This window comes from Castor canadensis, chromosome 8 (assembly GCF_047511655.1).
Source record: "Castor canadensis chromosome 8, mCasCan1.hap1v2, whole genome shotgun sequence".
Taxonomy (NCBI): domain Eukaryota; kingdom Metazoa; phylum Chordata; class Mammalia; order Rodentia; family Castoridae; genus Castor; species Castor canadensis.
In genome coordinates this window covers 41780150-41797021 of record NC_133393.1, presented here as the reverse complement: position 1 = coordinate 41797021, position 16872 = coordinate 41780150, and the positions used below count along the sequence as shown (strand labels likewise).

Genomic DNA, 16872 nt, shown 5'->3' with positions numbered 1-16872 from the left:
TTTGGTCTCCATAGCACTTTGTAGCATGTAATGCAGATGGAAGTAGGAAAGAATACTCACCCATCTTGTAGGAAAACTGAGGTTCAAGAAAAACAAGTGGGTTTTCCAGGGCTGACAGGAATTCTGTGTTTCCCACCTCCTAGCACAGTGGCTCTGGTCCCCACGGTAGTAGGATGTCCCTCATGTGTTGCATTTATTCAACATAGGCTTGTACCAAACTAATGCACACATCTAGCCCAGCTGGATGTTTGTGGTATGAAAGAGCCAATGTCCATCTAAAGGAACCATTCACCACATCACTAACACTTTAGTTCAGTGCCCCCAAATTTAAATTCACAGAAAATCACAAAGGAGAAATAATCCCACAGGCTGCCCCCTAAGAGATATCCACTGTCCATCTGTCTATCTAATAAAAACTGAATATTGCTGTACTTATTATTGTCTTACCACTTAGTGGTATATTGTGAACTGATCTTACGTTAGCAAGTATTCCACAGCATGATCTTATTAGCTGCTTGGTATAAATCAGAACTTTCTTGGTTAATTCCCTCAGTCTTTTCCATCTTCTCTACTGTACGAAACACAACAGCAAACATCGGTGGTAGCCTCCATACATCTTTCTAAGTATCTCTGCACTTTCCCTAATTTATTTCTAAGATTAGAATTGTTAAGTCAATTCTAAGCCTTTGATATCAAATTTCCCTTAAGAAAGATTAAATATTGTGCAAAGTAAAGCTTGCATGTACATACAGTACATACTTATTCAACATACTTACTATAGACAGAATAGTATGTTGCATATCAAAGTGGATCTGACTCCGTGACAAGCCAATATGTGTACAGTCAACTTCTGTATCCATGGGCTCCACATCTGTGATTGAGCCAGCCACAGATCAAAAATATTTGAAAAAATCCATCTGTCATGAATGTGTACAGACTTTTTCTTGTCATTACTCCTTAAACAACCCAGTGAGATAACTACTTACACAGCATTTGCATTGTGTTGAGTATTATAAGTAATGTAGAGATGATTGAAAGTATGCAGAAAGATGAGCATAGTCTCTATGCAAATGTGGGTTTTGATATCTGTGGAGGTCCTGGAATCAGTCCTTCATAATGCAGAGGCACAGAGAGAGAGAGAGTGCATGTCAGATGCTAGAATAACTACTATTCCAAGTGCTACTTGTGGTTCAATGTGGCCTCATAAAGGGGCCCCTGGAGAAGACTGAAGTTTGAGTTGACTTTCATAGCATGAAGGGCATGTATGCGGAACCAGGGAACAGATTCCAGGAAAGAAAACCCTACACAAAGGCTCAGAGGTGACAAGGTTTAGGGTCATGGGAGAGTTGGCTCAGCTAGAATGGAGACTGCATTTGGGGGTGCACTGAGAGACAGGGTCTGCTAGGTAAGGACATGTAAAGATTTAGATTTTATTCCCTATAGACAGTGGGAAACTTGGGAAGTTTTTGAGCATGGAATAATATAATGTGTTGTAGCCTTTACAATATTTTCCTGGGCCACTATGTAGAATGTAGAATGAGGAGACATTGAAGACTTTACCATAGAAGCCACTGAGTCTATATACCCCAAAATCATGAGTAGAATTAAATGGAATGATCCAGGCAGGAGACTACTCCAAGCATTGCAATTTGAGCTAGCAACTGTCTGCTAGCAGTGGGAGAGACCATAGATAAAACAATTTTGAAAGAAGAGGTACAGAGTTTCTAACTCACACCACTCTGGAATTTATCTGGGTATCTAGTGGATGGAAGCACACTGGGCCTTCAGAGCTCTGAAACTTGAGTGGCCCAGTACCCAGGGACCTCTCTATGCACAGGAGAATGAAGACATCTAAAGTAGCCCAGTCTCTCCGGCTTCCCTGGTCCTTTCCCAAGAGAGTGACTATATTATGTATAATCCTCACCATCATGTAACTTGGATCAAATGTATAAAAATACATTATATCCTTACTATGTACCTGGTAGTCTCTTAAATATGATAAAGATAAGACTACTAGAGATGTCTATGGACTGTCAGTGTAGTGCTATCCTTTTAGTATAAATGCAGTTAAACTTGCTTAATTTTTATAAGTAAGCTATCAGTCATAATGAATCTGCATCCCTGTGAGGGAGCTCCATTAACCCTGTTCTGTTACTAATTACTCTAGAGACATCTGGGCCATGTCAGCAGAAATTAACAAACTAAGAATTCAGATCTCTAAGGTGAGATTTATGAGTGTTAGGATGTTCTCAATGTCTGTTGTTCTGTTGACATATTTGAAAGGGAACATGAGACACCTGAAAGGCACTAAACATGATTAAAATATAGCGGTAGAATGCTGGAGGAAATCCGAACCTGAACTAGAGCCAATTCCAAGTTCACGATCAGGGAAAGATTTGCAGAATTATCTCTACCTCAGCATTTGCTAAAAGGAAAACCACAATTAACTTGGAGAATATTTATCTTACAAATTTCCTCTGTCTTCAGTCAGGCAGGGAGAAACTCTTGTTCTCTCAGACTATCTTCTTCTCTTGTCACCCTCTTCTGCCTTCTCCTCCATCATCAGCCTCTGCAGGTGCGCATGTTACAGGGCCAGTAGTTATTGGGCATTGGGGTCCTGCCTTCTAGAAGTACAGTCCCAGGCAGAGCGGGTCATGTCATGAATGTGTTCTAAAGTGAACGATTCATAAAACGGATTCTTATTAGAATGATGGATGGCCCCAAAAGAAAAGTGTGACTGAAGCAAAAACACCCAGTCTCCTGCCTTTCTAAGTCTGCATCAATCACTTCTTCAGAAGTCAAATATTGAACATTGCACAAATGACTTCTCTGTATGAGCTACCTGTGAGGGACACCCCATACATGACAGTAGAATGATGTAGTAATCAGTGTACATGGTGACTGGACTTTACACCTGACATTCACACTTGAGTAATAATAATGGCAGCTAGCATTTCAGAGAGCCTTACTAGGTACCTCACTGGTACCTCGTGGTCTTATGAGCCAGATATCATTATCATTCTTACCTTTTTCACAGGAGAGTGAGATTTGAAGAAGTTAAATGACTTGATCCTGGTTACATAGCTAGAGTTGGATTTGAACCTGTTTTGTTTGACTCCAAATCCTTACTTATAATCATTAGTTTATATGTCTGCTCCAAAAAAATTGACTCATCTTCCTTGTTTTAATCAGATTAAGAAATGAAAAAAATCTGCTTCTTTATTTTTATAAATTATATTAGTCAGCTTGGCATACCATACAAAATAACATGGACTGATGGCTTATACAACAGAATTTTGTTTTCTCACAGTTCTGGATGATGAAATCCAAGATCAAGGCCTGGTAAATTTCAGTTTCTGGTGATGTCTGTCTCCCTGGCTTGTATACAGCTACTTTCTTGCTTCATCTTCCCATAGCTGGAAAAAAAGAAAGCTCTCTGGTGTCTCTTCTTACCAAGACACTAATTCTGTCAAGTTAGGGCCCCATTCTTATAACCTCACTCCTTACTCAAATTACTGTCACATTGGGTGTTAAGGCTGCAACATGTAGATTCTGGAGAGGGGGAACACAATTGAGTCCATTGCAGGGACAAATATTATGTAATCTTTCCAAAATAAGTATTATTCTCAAGGGACTTGGTTATTAAGAGGGGGACCTGAGTTTAATTGGGTTGGGTTTCAAAGAATAGAACAGAAGGAGACAGTGAGAGCCAGGAACAGAGGCAAATAACATGGGAAATATTTGACCACAATTAGAGACTGATAACTCTGCAAAGGAAAGAAACCATTGCTGATCCTTAAGAACTGATGATATGAACGCACCTGGGACTTAGTTGCACTTTTAGAACCTGACTACAAGGACAGTTGCTACAATTGGTCCTCCATACACATGGGTTCCATGTTCACACATTCATCTAAACCCAAATAAAAAATATTTGGAGGAAAAGACCTATAAAAATAACAATACGGCTGGATGCCAATGACTCACACCTATAATCCTAGCTACTCAGGAGGCAGAGGACCACAATTCGAAGCCAGCCTGTGCAAATAGTTCGTAAGACCTATCTTGAAAAAACCTATCTGAAAAAAAGGGCTCGTGGAGTGACTCAAGGTGTAGGCCCTGAGTTCAAACCCCAGCACTGAAAAATAAATAAACAAACAACATGGTAATAAAAATAATGCAATAAAAATGTGTAGTAAAGCACCTACTGTATTTACATAATATTTACATTGCATCAGGTATCATAAGTAATCTAGATGATTTAAAGTATACAGAAGGATTATGTAGGCTCTATGCAAATATTAGCCATTCTGCATGAAGGACTTGAGCATCCACTGGTTTGGGTATCCTCAAGGAATCCTGGAACCACTCTCTCCAGATGCTGAGGGTGACTGGGTTCTCAGACATGGGTGATTACAAATTTCAACAGTATTTGTAGCTACAATTTTACCTGACAAATGGCATCTGTGTCCGGTGGAATGTTCAGCATAGCCCTTATGCATGTTTGATGAAAACAGGTCCAGTGATGGTCAAGCCAAGATCATATTCCTACTTAGAGCTGCCTTTCTAGTTTTGTGGACATCATCACTGCTCACAGTCACATTCTGATAAATAATTTCATTTTGTTTCTCTTCTGCTCTATCATTTCCCTCTCTCTCTCTCTCTCTCTCTCCTTCCATCCTCCTTTCCTTCCTTTCTCCCTCTGTCCTCCTCCCTGCCATCCCACCCTACCCCACTCCTTACCTTACCCTATAGAATCATGTACTTCTGCCTCTGTCCCTCTCTTCCCTCCCTTCTGCTTGTGACAACACAAGAAAACCAAAGATTAGTGTGCTGGAAACTTGGACTTTGTTCCTCTAAATAGAAAAAATGAATTGCAAGCCTCAGAGAGAGGTTTAAAGTTTACATTTCTTAGTAACTGATACTGATACTTGTGTGGCTTTTTAGGCGATAGTCAAGTGTAGCCACAAGTGGACACATAAGAGAGACTCGGGAAAGTCAGTTTGTGATCCTCACAGTGCTAGGGACAGAAGACTCAGCTCACCATGCAGGACCATGTGGGGATACCTCAAGCCTCAGGGCGGTCAGGAGACAGAAAGCAGGAGCACAGGGAAAACTGAGGCCAAAGCCTTTACTTGGCTCCCTGCAGAAATGCCAGGCAGGGTAAACAGTTTAGAATTGGCTAGTTTGAATAATTCCAGCAAGCTTTGCACCATGGAAGGCCGGGAATGGCTCTCTAGTTGCCTGGTACCTGGCCCTGGGTGACTGAGGCAAGGGGAAATTATATCCTACTGTGCTCATGCCAGGTAGAGGCGGTCTGGCCCTAGATTAGCTAGTTTATGTGTCAAAGGCATGCTCCAGGCTGGGCTTTTTGCTCTCTTGCTATTTGTAAGAATGGGCTAGCCCCATCAAGAAAGTTTGTCAGATGTCAAAACTCATCAGAGTAGAAAAATTAAAAATACAAATGGAAGACAGGGAGGAGTTACCTCCATGTATTTACTTTTTAACACCACTTTCTACATGTTTTTCCAATCTTGACTTTCTTTTTTCAAAATACACGATGCTTTCTTTACTACATAGAAGGATTATTATTAATCAAAATGTTTTTTGAAAGCAGAGCAATGTGGCACACAACTATAGTCCCCACCATTAGGAGGCTGAAGCAGAAGGACAAAAGCCAGCCTGGGCTACTCAGCTAGACCCTGTCTCAAAAAAACAAAGTTTGTTTTGTTTTTAAAGGATGCTTTCTGCTCTGACTTCTGTGATCAGGGCAAAGATTGTAACAAAATACCTATTTTTTATTTACTTATTTGTAGCAGTTTTAGGTTGGAGATTTAATTCCCTCAGAATTTGTCTTGAGTTCCCACATGTGTTTTTGCTAAGCCCTTGTGTAATTTACAAAAACTATGATGGCCTTATCAACCATGGCAGCTGCAGGCAGTTAAAAACTATAGAAAAAGTTTACTATGTAGAAACATGGCTCTAAAGAAATTCCAATAGCAAGATGTCAAACCCTTTTGGAGGAATCAAACAAAAAAAGGAAGATGTCTTTAAGACAAGCCTTAAATTTTGAAAGGAAGGTGTTGGAGGTGGAAGTTGTTGAACAAATAGCTAATAGTTCTGCTTGGCAGGGTAGCATAATAATAGAAGCTGGGTCTGAAAAGTCGACTGTAGGGAAACTGGGGGGCCTAGAATGCCGGGGTGAGGGCTTTCACTTTATAGGAGGAAGTGGGCATTTTTTGTGGACTTTCAGCTGCCATCACTTGATTTCAGCTAAGCAGGGCTTCCTGATGTTCCTGTGGGTATGACAGACAAGGATGCTATTGGATAGATTTATAAGTAGAAGTGTAAGCGTAACTGGGGGATGCTCACATTAACCTAAAATTGCAAAGGGTCCCGACGTGCTACCTTGGATTTTCCTCTTTGACATTTAAAAAAAATATCCCAGGGTGAGTTTGATAAGGGCAAGGCTATAGTCTGCCTTGTTCACTGGTATGTCCTCAGCTGATGCCACCCAGTAGCCCAATAGGAGACTTGGGAAGCAGAGAAGCCCTTGTTGCTGAGGCCTTTCAGATGGGTTCATAGCAGGATGCTTGCTTCTTTAAGGAAGAAGCAAAATGTTCTTCAGCTCTGAATTCTGCCATAAATGAAATCTGATTCTACTGCATTCAAAGTGTTCAAAGAAAACATACTCTGTTAGTTTTTCTTCACCATAACAAATACCTGAGAAAAACAGCTTAAAGGGAGGAATGATTTATTTTGGCTCATGGTTTCAGAAGTTCCAGTTGAAGATCAGCTGGATTCATTGCCTTGGGCCTGAGATAAGAATATCATGACAAAGGAGTGGTAGAGCAAAGCTATTCACCTCATAGAAGCCAGGAAGAAGAGAGGAATAGTAAGAAGGGGACAGAGCCAAGATACACCCTTCAAAGTCATACCCCACCCCCCTAATGACCCACCTCATCCACCCAGTTCCCACCTTCCACAGTTTTACCTCCTCCCAGTCTATTCAGATTTTTAATTCATCAGTGGATTAAACCACCAATTAGGTCAGCACCCTCATGATCTAATTGTCTCTAGAAACACCCTCACAAACACACGCAGAGGTGTGCTTTACTAGTCTCCTAGGAGTCTCTCAATCCAATCACATTGACAATAATATTAGCCATGAAAATAACCTAGAAAGAAAAAGCAACCCCTTAATAAAGTAACAGTTAGAACATGACAGTCACACACTGTTTAACTTCATGGTCTAGGCTTAGGATTCAGGGAATGCCCTAGGAATTTCAGGGAGATATGGGCATAGCTTTCTAGACACCAACCACAGAGGGTTAACCAACCACCATCATCACTATAAAGGTAAGAAATGTGTGACCTCTAACAATGAATAAATATCTGAGAAAGTCAAAAATAGAGATGAGCTGTAGACATCCTTATTTTCCCTTTATAATAACTTTATGGATCTAGCATGAACTAATTTATACCTTTGCCATGAAGGTAAATCTTGTACTACCTCTTAGTAGTTCCATATAATGTCTATGTTGTATTTTCTTCTATATGTTCTAAATTTATATCTTTTAAACTTCATAGCTACATCTCTTGGTTCTAGTGCTGTGAGAGCAGATGAATATGTTTGTGCCACTCTCGTGACTTGGTGATTTTGATTGCATTCCCTCTCAGCTCTTGCCTGATTCAAATACAGCAGTCCTCCCTGGCCCACCTGGTCATGGGCATGGTGAGATTGCCCTTTCTGCTGTCCATGTCTGGACCTCTCACTTTCTGTATGCCTATCCTGCAGAGGCTCAGAGTTCAGCACTCAGTGATCAAATGCATAGATAGCACTCTTATTGCCACACACAAAAAAAAGCACTACAATGTGTTTTGTGTAGGTGATTTATTATTTCTAACAAAATAATTACTGATCTCACGGACAGGTGTTTGTTGCCGTGAATGTAAGTATTTCAGTGCCCTGACTATGAGTCACATGAAATTGTACTAAAAGGAATCTGAGATGCTTGTCCTGCAAGGTGACATGCCCTAGTGGCTCAGCTGGTGAGGGATACCCATCCACTGCCCAACACCTCTTCTCAATGAAGCAAGGACTTCTCTATTCATTGTCATCCTCCTAGATGGTCTTGAGAGAAATTATTTTAAGACAAATGTTTCCTTATAGAAAGGAAGTCAAAGCAAAACCACCTGCAGGTGTTGGTGTCTGGCATCATGGCCCTCGATTTTAAGGCTCTAGAAGGCCGCTGGACATATTTCTCACATTGCCAGTTACTTACTGTAACTACTTACTGTAGTTACCACATGCTGGCCTGGCTTGGAGACAAAGCAAGATTTGAACATTGGACACAAATGACATCCTTGGCTTCCTCTCCGTTCCCTCAGCACATTGTCTCTTTGACCAAAACAAAATACCAGGCTACCTTGTCACCTTGGAGTGGCCTGAAGGGACTGATGGAGCCCTGTGAGCTCCCTCCTGAAGGCAAGGGGAAGTCCAATTCAGCAGTTTAGCAATGCTGGTCTCTAAACGCACATCTCGTAGCTCCCTATGTCTGCAGGTGGAATGCCTGTATCTCAGAAAGGAGATCAGAGAGTCCAACATGCTGAAACCAGGTAGCAAATGACTGAGAAATTCTTTCAACACCTTCGTTCATTAGGCACCAAGTGCCTACTACCATTAACAAGAACTGCACATATATCTGCAGTTAGAAACAGTGTTCTATAGCAAGTGTTAATTTAAAAGTTTATTTCTGAGGGCTGGTCACAATGGTTCACTTCTGTAATCCCAGCCACTCGGGAAATAGAGATGGAGAGGACTATAGTTTGAGGCTAACTTGGGCAGAAAGTTAGTGGGACCCCATCACAACTAACAAGGCAGATGTGATGGTTCACATCTGTAATCACAGCTATGTGAGAGGCATAGGTAGGAGGATCAATGGCCAAGGATGGCCCCAGGCAAAAAAGCACTAAAGTCTTTCTGAAAAGTAAAACAAGAAGAGCGGGGGATGTGGTTTAAGTGATAGAGTACCTGCCTAACAAGTGCAAGGCCATGAGTTCAAACCCCAGTGCCCCCTCCCCCAAAAAGTTCATTTATGGTAGTGAGTAGAGAGGCTAGAGGAATACAGGTATGCAAATTGAATATTCCTTATTCAAAACACTTAGAACCAGAAGTGTTTCTGATTTGGGGATTTTTTTCTTCAAGATTTTTGGAGTGTTTGCATATGCATAATGAGATCCCTCAGGGATGGGACCCAAGTCTAAACATGAAATTAATTAATTAACTTATTTATTTATTAGCCATGAATCCAGGGCCTCACACATGTCAGAAAAGCCTCTTGAGCCATGCTTCCAACCCAAGAAATTCATTTCTGTTTCATACACACATTGTATATGTAGCCCAAAGGTCATTTCACACAGTATTTTCTGTGCACTAGTGTTTTAACTGTGACCTTTCACATGAGGTCAGGTTTGGAATTTTCCACTTTTGATCTCATGTCAGTGCTCAAAAATTTCAGATATTGGAGGCTTCCAGATTTTTGGATGAGGGTTACTCAGCCCGTATTCATTTAGTGCACAAACATTCCTATGCAGAGGCCATGGTCCTATGGTAAAAGAACCCATGGCAGAAATCGTCTTGCACTTTTAGCTCTTTGTCTCAGGTTATAAGCCAGAACTGGGTTGTGTTTGGAAATATGGTCCTCTGGGGATTTATGGCTCCATGACACACAGGGTTTGGGCTTACATTCCTTGTTCCCTGGACCTGGTCATTTTTGCTTCTTTCACTTCATCAACAGAAACAGCTTTTTGAATACACTCATCTCCATTGGTCTAGCTGCATAAATCAGTCAGTGAGGCTGAGAGCTTTGTATGTGCGCCAGCAGCTGCAGCCACCATCAGTGCAGGAGGCCTGGTGTGTCCTCCAGCAATTGATAAAGCCTAAAGATTGTGCGTCAGGTAGATGCAAAGCATCTTAGTCAGTGACTTCTCTCCAGGGATTGGAAGCATCTTCACCCCTGGATTTTCCCAGGTAGAGAAACTGAATTCCCAGAAGGTTACCTTTCCCAGTTAGCTCACAGCAAGGTAGCTGGATTTTGTGACTCTCAGTTCTGGGTTCCGTTTTACTAGCTGTCAATACTGCAGAGTGCCAAGCACGTCAGAGGCGCAGAATAAACCCTGATGGCCTCTCCTCTTCCTCCTCTGCAGTAGTTGTTTGCAAGCCTGGGAAACTGCTTGGGTGGTCCTCTGGAAGCCTCTTAGCTTTGCTGCTAGGCTCACTTTCCAATCACCACTGGTTTTTTACCTGCTTCCTTAAGATAGTATTGCTGCATATTAATAAGCTCAGCCTCTGTGGCTTTCTCGGCTCTCATCTCCCTGCTCGAGATGGGAAGCATCAGGATAGGTGGATTGTCAGAGGCATAGTAAGAGTCCTATTAGGAACACTGCACATGTACACAGTGCTTTGCCGTTGACAAGGCGTGCTCACAGAGAGTCTGACCTTCAGAACAAGCCATGGATGAGGAGGAAATGTGTTTATTTCAGAATCAATTAAGACTACATCTGTTGAATTCTTATGATGTGTCAAGGACTGTACTAGGGGCTTTTTTATATGTGGACCCTCTAGTAACCTGAATGGGAGTTTGCAAAATTAGAAATGGATGCCCCATGGAGGGTGTCCCTTCCCCTGGGTGACTTAGTTGTAGATTAGGATAGGCGTTAGGCTGGTTTCCAACCCTCTCTTCCCCTAGCATTTCCAGGGAGGCTGTCTGGACATTAACCTCACAATGAGGCAGTATGGTAGGCAGTACTGACTTTCCACAGATGAGAAAAGTGTGGCTCAGGAAGGCCCGGTGTCTTGGGCAGAGTAACAAAGCATCTTGGTCATGGTGCTGGGATTAAAGCCCAGCTCCTCTGACTTCTCAGACAGTGGTGATTCCCCAGGGTGCTCTACCCTCAGCCCACAGCGGAAGCAGCCTGCAGCCCCAGCCCAGCCCTCCCTGAAAGGCCCTGGACCTTTTATTTTGCCTTCAGAAAGGAAGCCTCTTCCAGGATGCTTGTCGGGCTTGATTGTACAGGGATCGTGTTTTGATTAATTGACAGATCCTTAGTGTGGGAGAAGCCAGACGCTGAGTTCTACCTTTCTCACTGCCCTACAGACAAGAGGAGAAAGAAAACAAAAGGGTGTTCATCAAGCTCCTACTGTGTGCTAGACTCTGTTCCTGCTGGCGGGTAAAACAGGCAAGGAAATGGTCACCCTCGCTGCCATTCAGTCACCACCTCTCATCTCCCTGCTGCAAGCAAAAGCAGCAACATGGCAATCAAAATGGGGTGGATGGAACTGATGGAAACACTGGCAAAGGGGAGCTTGGGGCCTGTAAAGGTCCAAAGCCTTGGGGGCAGGCTTCTTGAAGGAAACCGTAGTAATGGTGAAGGTGATAGCAGTGAGAGCCACGGTCCCTGTCTGTTGAGTCCCTGGATGCCTACACCATGTGCTTTGTTTTCATTTTCATCAGTCATGTGACACATTCATTCATCTTGTCTTAGAAGTAGAAGGCTGGACATTAAAGAGATTAAGCAATTTGCTGAAGCTAACAGAGCTAAACGAGTATATGATTTTATAGTTTAGCATGTATTTCTAGCCCAACAATTTTGCTACTGATTTTGGGCTTCTTAGCCCTATAACTTGTGGTACTTTCTTAGAGTGTGTTCTCCCAGAGGTCTGAGTGATCTGGGAGCTCACTTAGGAGCAGACCCCCGGGCTCCATTTGGGAGAGTCACTGTGTCTGAATTCTGAAGGTGAGGCTCAGCATTTGCCTCTCCCAACCCTCACTAATGAGGGTCCATGAAACACAATTATAAGAAGTCTGCATCTTGAGAAAAAAAAAATGGGTGCCCTGCAATAAATACAGTGCTCTTCCAACCATCTCACCTTGTCACCCTTGCCTGGAAAATATCAGTGACTTTCTAATCAGAATGAGCACGGTTATGATTCTTTGTTTAATACAGGTACCAAGTGCACAGAGAACAAATAACAAAATCAGCAAGGAAGAAGAATCTAATGAATTGAGTCTGTAGGAAAAGTTAAACATTTGGTTAAGTAGTTACTGCTTGAGACAATCATTCGAAATGATTAAAATGTCTTTAATGTATTCTAAAGCAAGAAAAACAGAAGAATCCGCATATCAGTCACAAAGTGTGCCATGATATTTGATAAATATGGAATGCAATTAGATAAATTGGTTTAAAAATATCTTTTAATCTCACATTTTATTTACTTACCTTTTGGTGGTATGGGTTTGAACTCAGGCCCTCCACACTTGCTAGGCAGAAGGTCTACTACTTGATCCACACCCCCTGCCATTTTTGCTTTAATTATTTTTCAGGTAGAGACTCATGTTTCTTTGCCCTGCAGCCTCAGACTGTAATCATCCTACCTATGCCTCCTGTGTAGCTGGGATTACAGGTGTAAACTGTTATGCCCTCCTTGTTCTTTGACATAAGTTCTCGCTAACTTTCTTGCCTGGGATAACCTCAAACTGTGATTCTCCCAATCTGTGCCTCCCAAGTGCGATTATAAGCATGAGCCACCACACCTGACCTAATTGCACATTTTAAGTTTAAGCTAAGTAATTATTAGATGAATTTATTTTAGGCAAGTTAGCTTTCAGGAAGCTAGTTTGGAGCAAGTTGATTTTACCTTTTTACATGTTGGGAGAATAGAGCAAGAACCAGGAGACCACCATCCCAGTGACCTCTCAGAATGGACACTGGTCTCCATTCCAGATACACTGGTGCAGCCTGGCCATGCTGGGCTATTCCAGTCCTGCACAGCATCGTACTCCACATAGTTGGCAGCTCATAGTCAGTGGTTCTCAGCTCCTTGTGTATAAGGCAGGCCCCGGGAAGCATTTAAGTCCACACACCTGGTCCTGATATTCTGCTTCATAGGTCAGGCAGAAGTGAAGATCAGCAACACTAACTTTAAGCATCATCACTGTCATGTGTGTCCAAAGACTCTGCCCTAAGATATACTGCAGAGAAAAACACAAGGGTGGTTTGCAACCCTGGCTTTAAAAAACAATGCAGTGGGGAACCCCTGTGGGGAGGGGCCAGCATCAATGTAATTCTAACACCTGCCCCCCCCCCCCCCCCGCCGCTGTGAGATCACAACTTCACCACTCAGCCACAAATCTCAGCCTTACGCTGGACACCCTGCAGGAAATGCTGATGGATGACTAGGAAGAGGCATCCAGGAGTTAGTTGGGAAGACAGGACTAACACAAAAGGGGCCAGCAGTAACCATCACAAAACAGATGGGAACTCAGTGGTACTGCCAACCATCAAGAGTGATAGGAGTTTCGGGGAGGACAGGCTGGCTGCATGGGGAAACTGGGTCTTCAGTTGGGCACTGAAGGGCGAATGCAGTTTTGATCCTGGGGCAGGAACAGGAAGTGCATGCAGCAAACAGAGGAGATGAGCCTGATTGCTGGGAAACCCAGTATGGAAACAGGGATGGCCGAGGGTGAGAAGGAGATGTTTGGTAGACCTATAACTGACATCACAACTGCAGCATGGACTGGAACCATGAGGAACCCAAAGCATGGCCAATGGATGCTTTAGGGAGATGTTAGGTGAGGTTGGAGTGGGGGACTGGGACCTGTATCCACATAACAAGAGATAAAGTCCCAGGCTGATTTAGTGGTTGAAGGGCCAAGAGAACACAGAAGTTTGAGAAGGACAGAAAGTTTGAGAAGTTTGAGAAGGACAGAAAGATAAAGGGATGGACAAAGATTCAGAATGACGGATAGTGTACAGCTGGTTCAGATCCAGCTGCCTCCAGATCCATTATGGGGAATGACTTGATATTGAGTTGTCGTAAAAATATAAAATATGCATTTCCCTGTTCACAAAGATCTGAGCTTCCCAGGCATTCATCAGGGAAGCTGAAGGTTGGAGAAAGGTAGGGACTTTATAGCAAATTTACAGAAAGCAGACAATTCTACTTGTTTTTAGCCTGCTTCTTCTTTTTAGCAAATCCACTGGGCCAAAAAAATATGGTTTTAAATGATTCCCTGTCGGGTGAGGATAGGTAAGACACCTAAAAAAATTAGCTAGCATTTGTTGCCCTTAACGCAGAGAAACTAAAGCAGATACGTTAAAAGCAACTGAAGCCAATAGGAAAAGGGGACCAGGAACTAGAGAAAAGGGTAGATCAAAAAGAATTTACCTAGAAGGTAACACCCACGCACAGGAAATTAATGTGAGTCAACTCCCTGTATAGCTATCCTTATCTCAACCAGCAAAAACCCTTGTTCCTTTCTATTATTGCTTATACTCTCTCTACAACAAAATTAGAAATAAGGGCAAAATAGTTTCTGCTGGGTATTGAGGGAGTAGGGGGGAGAGGGAGGGGGCGGAGTGGGTGGTAAGGGAGGGGTTGGGGGCAGGGGGGAGAAATGACCCAAGCCTTGTATGCACATAGGAATAATAAAATAAAATAAAATAAAAATAAATGATTCCCTGTCATCCTCTGCCCTTATTTGATAGCCACATGTAGCCCAACAACCAGAGAGGAGATGCAGGTGGGAAAGGAGAGGAGTGGGTTTTCCTGTGCCCCTGCATCTTTCCTGGAACAGCAGGAGGGACCACCTCCACTAACTGGTCCACCTGGTGGTTTCTTTTCTGCCTTTTTTGGTGGAATTTCTGGGGCCTGCTTGGCCACTTTTCTCTGGTGGCACCTTGCTTTGCTGTGGAAGTAGTGACAAGAAACTCTGTAGTGGGGTGTGTTTGGGAGGCTGTGGCTTAGCAAGATATAGAACTCAGTGATACCACTCACTAGGTCAAGGATTCGTACAATGCCTTCCTGGTTCTACCTTCTGCTTACGTGGATAAGCACCTATCTCTCTTAGAGAACCAGAACCCCAGATGAAGACTTATGGGCTGATGGGCTGAGGGTCCCTGGGGGAACCCCTAACACTTCCAGATGTATCATGTTTGCCCAGCTTGCACTAAAGCTTCCAGGAGCCATGGGAGGACCTTTGGATAATGGGAGCTGACACGAGTTTCTGCATCTCACTCAGCACTGCGGATGAGGTCACACTGCCTGCTATGTACCTGTGTGGGGTCACCTTGTGCTGTATCCACAGGTGACCGCAGAGAAAAGGATGGTCTCTGGGGATGAGGTTGCGGGAGGCTGTGGCAATGACAGCTTTGCATTTGGGTGTTAGGAGAGCAATCTTATCAGACCCTCTGATGTTAGCTTTTGTTAGCTTTTTCTGTATCTTAGCCATGGACCAGCAGTTTAGTGTTCGTCTGTCACAGCTGGATGTTCCATTTTATGCCCATGTCTTCTTCCTAGAGGATTCATTTTGGGGAAGGTACATTCACCCAACAGATGAGAGATTCAGCTCAATCTGTAAACATGGTTTGCATCTTTTGTCACGTGATGTGGACACCTAACAGGTTCCTGAGGGTACCATGTGACAAGTTACACATGGTCACTGTTCCCTAGGTAAGGAGACAGTTACATAACCAGGAAGGGCAGGGTGGTGTCCTCAAAGGCTTGTTAAAGGATTACACTCATTAGCACATGAAAAACACTTAGACCAGTAGCTAGCACATAGTAAGCATGATACAGGTTAAATACCCCTAATCTGAAAATTCAAAGTCTAAAATGCTTCAAAATCCAAAACTTTTTGAGTGCCAGCATGACACCACAAGGGATACTTTCTGATGGCACGGTGTGTACACACTTCATTTCATGTACAAAGTTATATTAAAATATTGTGTGTAATTGCCTGCAGGCTCTGTATATAAGGTGTATTTGAAACATAAGTAAATTTCCTGTCAAGACTTGGGTCTCGTCCTCAAAATATCTCATTATGTATATTTAGGTATTCCAAAATCCAGAAAAATTGGAAACAATTCTGGTGCCAAGCATATCAGGGGACATTCAATCTGTCTAATTTTGGCTGTTGTGACTGTCATCATCATTACTGCCATTGTTAAAGAAGCACACATCCTAGGTAGAGAGGGGAAGAACAATCAGATGATCATGGAAGGTTTTTAGTGATGATTCTTCACAGGCTAAATCTGAAAGAGAAAAGTAGGAATTGGCCGAGGAAAAACAGAGGAAGGCTGTTCTAAACAGAGGAAAAATAACACACAAAGACTTTGGGTATGAGGTGTCAGGCAATTGGGGACCTCAGCAGTTAGGACTGAGATGTGTGGGTTGTGATGAACATACGTGGTTGAATCCCACCTGGAAGAGGTGCGCCTTGAGCACTCAACTCCAGTTTCTCAGTGGACAGGGGAGGTAACCTGCTGAGGGCAGGAGGCTGGAGAAGGCCAGAGAAGAGTACAGATGCTCTCATGGAGAATGTGAGTGAGTGCAAAGGACACCTGGCAGGCTTAGCTAAGGGTGGAGACTCAGATTGTGGGATTCCAAACTAGTAAAATTCACAGGAGAAAAGTGGTACATGCCATGGGAAAAGTTGCTCGGGACTTCCTGGGTACCTAAAGAAGCATTATTTCCAGCTGGGGGAACCAAAACAGACTTCATGAAGTATGGGCCTGAAGAGCGGACCGAACAGCAGGGGGCCAGTGGGAGACCTCAGATGGGTTTTAAACCACGGAACAACTTGATCATATATGTGCTCTGGGAGTTTCAATTTGGCAGGGATGTGCAGTTAAGTAGAAAGAAGGCTGCACACAAAAGACTTCAGAGATCAAGAGTCAGAATATAGCGCTCCTCAACACAGGGTGCTCCACTCCTCCCTTGCTGTGCCCTCTGGGCTGTGCTCCCAGACAAGCCCACCATCTGGGGGCTCAACCACACCTGTCTCCAAGGCCAGATGATTTCCAGAAACA

The 16872-nt window shown here is 43.1% G+C and overlaps 1 protein-coding gene across 7 annotated transcripts in view; it reads left to right on the top strand.

Moving 5' to 3' along the window:
- Positions 1 to 16872, top strand: part of Phactr1 (phosphatase and actin regulator 1) — a 535805-nt gene that overhangs the window by 443544 nt on the left and 75389 nt on the right. The gene's annotated exons all lie outside the window — the stretch shown is intronic.